Source organism: Myotis myotis, unplaced genomic scaffold (genome assembly GCF_014108235.1).
Source record: "Myotis myotis isolate mMyoMyo1 unplaced genomic scaffold, mMyoMyo1.p scaffold_m19_p_15, whole genome shotgun sequence".
Lineage (NCBI taxonomy): Eukaryota > Metazoa > Chordata > Mammalia > Chiroptera > Vespertilionidae > Myotis > Myotis myotis.
This window is the reverse complement of record NW_023416319.1, coordinates 47,992,548-47,999,643: the sequence shown is the minus strand read 5'-3', so window position 1 is coordinate 47,999,643 and position 7,096 is coordinate 47,992,548. Positions and strand designations below refer to the sequence as shown.

At 54.7% G+C, this 7,096-nt stretch overlaps 1 long non-coding RNA gene across 1 annotated transcript; it reads left to right on the top strand.

The window, feature by feature from the left end:
* Positions 1-2,543: 2,543 nt before the first annotated feature.
* LOC118670321 lies at positions 2,544-6,753 on the top strand. Its single transcript, XR_004972270.1, has 3 exons — positions 2,544-2,676; positions 4,178-4,552; positions 5,130-6,753. It is a non-coding gene; the product is annotated as an uncharacterized LOC118670321 (long non-coding RNA).
* Positions 6,754-7,096: the final 343 nt, after the last annotated feature.

The window sequence follows — 7,096 nt, the reverse complement described above, 5'->3', positions numbered from 1 at the left end:
CTGAGGTGGACCTGGTCACAGGCCCTTCCAGTGCATGTTGCCAAGGCACATGGCACTCAGCAAGTCCCCGATAAACCGAGAGATGAAAGGGTCTCACTCAAGGACCACCCGCCGCGGACCAGGCTCTCGGCTCTGCGGGCAGTTGGGAGAGGAGTGGCTCAGTCCCTGTCCTCAAGGAGCTCACAGACCAATAGGAAGTGCTAAGACCCCTCAGGCACCGAGTCAGACAAACCTTTGTCCCTCTGAGTGGGGTGGTGGAGGTGGGAGCCTGAATGTTTCAGAACCCCAGTTTCCTTCTCTGAAAAACACAGATAGTAGCACCTAATTTATTGCATTGTTGTGGAGATTATGCAAACTAAAGAGAGCTGAGAACAGGGCCTGACACAAAGCAGGGCTCAGAAATCATTATAATTATGATTCTTATTACCATTCCAGATAGAGTTCAACGACAGTGAAGAGCAGTTAAGTTGAAGAACTATAAGAGAGGCAGCGATAAAGTGCTCATGGGATTCAGGGATGGGAGGCGGGCAGGTGCGTGGGGAGATGCAGGAAGGCTTCCGGTTTTGTTTCCACTGCCCCATGTATCTTATGATCATCTGGTCCCCAGCCTCTTCACCAGACTCACTCCCGGCTCTAGGCAGTGAGTAACTGGGCGCCGAGGCCTCTGCTCCAGGGTCTTGGGAGCTCAGGTACCACCCGCTCTCCTCCCCATCCCAGCAGCTCCGCTCAGAGCGTCCATGGTGAGCCCACAGCCAGCGGTAGCTGAACAGCCCTGCCCACACAGGCCCAGCCCAAGACCCAGCCCCAGCCCCAGCCCCAGCCCCAGTGCCCAGAGCAGGAACCCTGCCCGAGCCTCCTGGGGAGGCATCCTGGCGAGCTTCCACAGCCCTGTGTCCCTGGGAGGGTGGGGAGAGCAATGGAGGGGAGTCCAGAGGCCGGGTTCGCACTTGCCTGAGAGCCGTGGGCCAGGCTGCCCCCTCTCCAGGGTACGGCAGAGCTCATGTGGCCCTGGCCTTCCCAGGGTCTACAGCAGAGGGTCCCATAGGGCAGGCAGCCCTCAGCCAGTGAGGTCAGAGTTGGTGGGCATACCCCTCAGCTCCTCAGTGGGACAGCCGTTTGGTGTGTCCTCCCGGGTGGTCCCCAAGAGGAGTGAGCCATCGGCGAAGTCAGTATGTCCTTTATTGCTCATCTCTTTCACTGTCTGTTTCCCACGTCTCCGCAGTGTCCTGGGAAGGGTTGCCTCCCAGGTAAACTCCTTGCACCCCAATCCCTGTCTCAGCATCGCTTCTGGAGAGCCCAGCTGCGGTGTGTACCCAGCTGGTCACCCTTAGGCCAGGGGCCAGGGCTGCGGGGTGTCCTCTAAGGCCTCTTGGCTCCAGTGTTCCTGTTGCTGCCTCTCCCTCCCCTGGGCTGCTCCGCCCACATCCTCACGGGGTTGGGGGAAGTCAGGACCGTCCACACGCTGCTGTCTGCTTTACAGGTGACCTCCTGCTCCCAGGACAAGAATCTTCCTGGATGGGAGGGTCTGGCAGTTGGGAAAAAATTCAACAGCTTTGGTCTGGTTTCAGGAGGAACAGCAGGCAGCTCCCTCAAGCCTCCTGTAAACGGGTGTGCCGCTTCATAGTTAGAGAGAACGCCGTCAGGGGCCACGGAAAAAAGGGCTGACTCATCAGTTCCTAATGACACTAACAAGCGGCATCTGTGAGCTGCCCTGGCCCTCGTCGCGGGGAGTGGGAGTGATTTGCTTTCCGGGGCTCCACCATCAGAGCCCCCTCTCCGCCTCCCTGGAGTGTGTCATGCTCTGGCTTTTCACAGGAAAACTGCCTACCACCATAGCTAAGGCAAGGTAATAAAATATTCACCAGCAGAGGCCAGAGGGTGGAAGCTCACGTCTTCCAGAAGTCCTAAACTAAAGACACACAGACCCAGACAGAAGACGTGCCAGCCGGCAGACATTCCCAGGCACACTGAGGAGCAACACAGCCTCACACACACACACATACACACACCCACATCTGCCAGCACACACATGTGCTTTGATCACACAGCTCACAGCACACGAGCCTGAACTGAGGACATGTGTGCCACGATATGAACACAGACTCGCATTGCATGTCCCCGTGAGCCCCCACTACATATGCCCACCACACAACCCCCCACCCACCCACATCTGTACAGAAAAGTGACCTCTTAGCTGGTGGACTGGGTCAGAAGAGCCTGTCACTGGCCCTGACTTTTGAACCACAGTTGCTGCCTGGCTGTCCTGAGGAGGCCAGGCTCTGTCAGGCAGAGAGCGGAGGCTGTGCTGGGGAGTGTGACTCAGAGGAGAGTCACACAACTCCATTCTGCTGCCTGCTGCCAGGAGGGGAGGACGAGGGAAGCTTGCAAATGTGAAAGCTGAAAGGGCTCTGCGCTTCTGGAAGCTTCCACATTACCATGTCACTTGTCCAGGCTGGTAGTGTCCCTGAGGGCAGTGTGAGGAGCGGCTGTTGTCACGAACACAAAGCCCTGTGCTCAATTATAGGGAGCGCTTCTCAGGGGTGGCTGCGGAGTCGCCTTCCCATGCACCAGCTCCGGCCAGGCCGGCCCTGCCCAGGGCTCTGGCGTGCCTGCAAAGAGAGCAGTTGGCCCCTGGGCTTCTGAGGTGGTCACATACGTTGGCGTGTGTCTGCAAAGGTAATCCTGCCTCCTGACTTTTCTAGAAGCTCTGACTAGCAGCTCACAATGAGACGATGCATGCCAGACTTAGGATGTTTGAAGCTTCCCCGGTTCACAGGCCATGCCTCAGGTCCCTGGGATGCTGTTTTTCATGTACCTACTCTGGACGCATCGTGGAGCCTGGGCCCTGGGGGGAGAGAACTGGCTGCCCAAAGGAGCCCATAGCCTGTGGGGGAAGTAGACAAGGGCTAAGAGATTAGCAATTTGCTTTTGGACCAGAGACTCTAACTGATCTTGGAATGCAAAGAAGTTGGCCAGAGCCCTAGCTGGTTTGGCTCAGTGGATAGAGCGTTGGCCTGCGGACTGAAGGGTCCCAGGTTTGATTCCAGCCAAGGGCACATGCCCAGGTTGTGGCTCTATCCCCAGTAGGGGTTAGGGATGTGCAGGAAGCAGCCAATCAATGATTCTCTCTTATCATTGATGTTTCCATCTCTCTCTCCCTCTCCCTTCTTTGAAATCAATAAAGAAATATATTTAAAATTTTTTAAAAAAGAAGTTGGCCAGACAAAGAGAGAGGTATGTGTATGAGTGGGTGGGAGGTTAGAGGGGCAGGGGATAGAGGATGGAGAGGAGGGAGATGTAATTCTGAGTGGAAATGCAGAATCCCCGAAATGAGCATGGTTTCCTACTTAGGCAATGGTAGGCCAGGGCTGGCAAAGGACAGCTCACAGGCCAGATTCAGCTCACTTCCTGGTCTTGTAAATAAAGTTTTATTGGCACACAGCCACAAATATTAATTTATTTAGAACAGCAGAATTAATTTCTACTCAACAGCAGAACACAGCATGGCTCTCAAAGCCTGAAATATAAACTATAGTAAATACTATCTGACCCTTTATACAAAACTAGAGGCCTGGTGAATGAAGTTCATGCACTGGGGTGGGGGGTCCCTCAGCCTGACCTGTGCCCTCTCACAGTCCAGGAGCCCCATGATCGATTGCCCCAAAGAGGTAGGCTGGTCGGTGGCCTGGGCCTCTCTCTTTGGGGTGATCATGAAGCCCCCCAATTGATTACTTGCCCCGCCAACCGGTGGCTTGGTCCTCGCTCTGCAGGGTGATCAAAGGGTGATGGCCAGGCCCTGACCAATCCCATCTCTCCCGCCTTGGCTAGCCTGGCACCAGTGGGTGTCATAGTGTGGTCATCCGGATGGTCGTTCCCCTGTTCGGCCATTTGGTTGATTTGTATATTACACTTTTATTATTATAGAAGATAATTTGTCAACCCTGTTCTAGGTCTATCAGTTAATTCTGGAACCATTGTAGAATTCTCAAGCCAACCACAGAATACCTAGCACCTGCTGCGTAGGTCTGGAATCCGGCATGGTGTTCTAGAGCTCCCGGAAGCATGACATCTGTATAGGGATTTAGGAGTTCGCAGTGAGCTTTTGCATCCATTATCCCATTTAATCCTTCAACAAGCCCGTGTGAGGTTAATGGTAATTTTATCCCAATTTTTTCAGATGAAAAAACTAAGACAAAAGGAAGTGAAGAGACTTGCTGAAGACACATGGCAGAGAGACAGCCGAGTCCCCGGCAGCCTGATGCTGACATTCCACGCTCTTTCCAGCACATTAACCTACAGATGTTTCTCCGTCACACATTCCACCACTGAGCTGCCCTCCCTGTCAGTCCGTTTCCCTCCGCTCCTTCCTAACAGCCCTGCTGCCACTGAGGAGCCTTTTGTCCATTGTGCTGCGTGGTGGGAGAGCGGGCTGGAGGAGAATCGAATTTCCTTTCCGCGTCTGTTTGCTGGTGCCCAGTGCACCCTGGGACGCTAACCAACACTGACAGATGAGCTGCAATTGGCTGGTGTGTGAGAAGAACCACTGGACCAGGTAATTCCAATCCACCTCCTCAAAACTCCATCAAGGAGGGAGCCCAGGGTGGCAGTGATGGCCCTGCCCTTGGGGACTTGGCGTGCTAAGAGAGGGCCTGTGAGGGCCCCTGGAGGGGTGGGTATCCTGACTGACCCCATTCTGAACACAAGGGTTGCAGCACCCTTGCTCATTTATTTTCACAGGAGCTGCTCTTAATGGGCTTTCATTCCATTTATTAGATACAATGACCCAAGATGTGGCTGTGTTGTATCAGGCAGATTCTGCGTGTGCACGCACACACACACACACACACATGCATGCACTTCCTGCAGCTCTGTGCTGCTGACTGGAGCTCTGCATGCTGTGGGTAACACATTTAGCTCAATAAAATATAATATACGATGGGATCATATTTAACAAGGAAAACAGGGCCCGAAAGGACAGAGGAACAGTGTGGCTGGGTTGCCATGGAAACCCCTGGTTCGGAATTTCCTGACTCCTAGGAGATTACATTTTCAACCTTAATGCTGTATTAACATAAGCTTTGGCACTTAATGTCTCTGTTTTTCACCTCCCCTCTCTCCCTTGCTCACAGGCAAAGGAAAGCATCAGGGGTGAGCCAGGGGGAGGAGAGGCTGCTCTTGTGAAAGCCTACACAGGACCCCGCTGCAACCAGCCACCACACCGGGCCGTGGGCTCTGCCCTTTTGGAGGCCTCCCACCCATCACCTCTGTGACCTGCACACAAGCCCAAGAAGCAGAGCTGTAAGGTCACCACGTCCCATGCAGGCTGCCTCTCAGACGCCTCTGCGTTCTCTCCTCCGTTGCACTGCCACTGCCCTTTCATCTCTCCTTCAACAGCTTCTCACCCTGCTCCCTGCTCCCTTCTCACCTGTCACTTTGCCCTCCAGCCCCTCTTGCCACCTGAGTGATCCCTCCGCACTGCAAATGTGTTCATCCTGCAGTTGACTTCGCAGCCTCCACGGCCCCAGCAGGTACAGACTGAAGCCCACCTCCTGTGCATTCAAGGATCGCTATGTCTCTCTGCAGGTTCCTTTCCACGAGTTCCCACCATATCCACCCTCCTCCATTCCCCCAGCCAGTCGAGGCAATGATGTGCTTTCTGAATACACTTCCAGGGGCCATCCCTCTGCTCAGGCCACGGAATCAGCCTGTACCCCTGCCTCTCCTGTCTTTAAGACCCAGCTCAGCACCACCTACTTCAGGGGCCCCTGCCCACTTGGCTGCCACTGTTTCCATGGTGCTGTACCAAATGCTGCGGCAGTCCTTACCCCCGATCGGTCCTGGTTCTTCATGCACCTGCCTCCTCTCCCATGATGGGAGCTTGTCACATCTGGGGTTCATGCCCTCTTACCGCCATATCCCCGTCACCCAACTTGGTTCTGGTACCTGGTAGGTGCTCAAATGACACTGGTGAAGTTAAGGTGGCAGGTGAGGACACTGGTGCTCAGAGAGGTCAAGAAGGTGGACTGCACACCATTTACCTGGTCAGAAGTCCAGTGGGGTCTCTCTCCTGTCACCGACCCTTCCAGCCTCTCTGCTTGCTTTGGGGTTTCAGCACCATTCACAGCCCACAACCCACATCTCTGTCTCCAGAACTGCACTTTTTTCCCTGTGAAAATCTTTCTTCCTTCCCCACAACCTCTCCACCAGCTGCCCAACAGCCATGGACCAGCGGGACTGTTGGGAAGCCAGGTCTGGGGGAGTAAGGCTCAGAAGCCACCAGAGACCCTTCACTCCATGGAAAGCCCATGATGAAACTGACTCTGAAAAACAAGGCTCTTGAGGTGGCAAAGCATAGCCACTCATCCTAGCAAGCCCGTGCATTGGGGTTTCACAGTAAGGATCTGGGGAGCAGGGCAAAGACCAGAATCTTCATCCCCTCAACCAGTACTGGGTGGCAGCCAACTCCCCCACCCCACCCCACCCCACATGCTTATGGCCCCCTGGAGCACTCAGAAATGAAGGTCCTTGCAGATGTCATTAGTGTGAGGATATTGAGATGAGCTCGGCCCAATGGCCGGTGTCCTTACAGAAGAGAGAAAGGAGAAGATGCAGGCACAGGAGAGAAGGCCTCATGAAGATCCCATGAAGACAGAGGCAGGGGTTGGAATTGTGTGTCCATAGGCCCGAAGCACCCAGGGGTGCTAGGAGAGAGGCCTGAATGGACTCCCAGAGCCTCCAGAAGAATCCAGCCCTGCCAACACCTGGTTTCAGACTCCGGCCTCTAAAGCTGAGAGAATAAATCTCTGCTGTTTCAGCCATTCAATGTGTTGTCATTTTAGCTCTAGGAGAGGAATATAACCATGTGCTATAAGAATACAGGGAAGCCCCAGCAGGGCCACAGGGAAGAGAGGAGGAGGGCTTCCTCACCCCTCACCATCACCTGTGGGCCTCTACCCTGCACCTTACCTCTCCTCGGGCTCTGCACTGCCCTCTCACTGCCCCTAGCCCATCCCCTCTCCTCCCTGTGTCTCCATCTCAGGCCTACGCGCAGCTTCCCTTAGCTCAGGGCTCTGCAGCCTTCGCTGTCCGGGGTCCA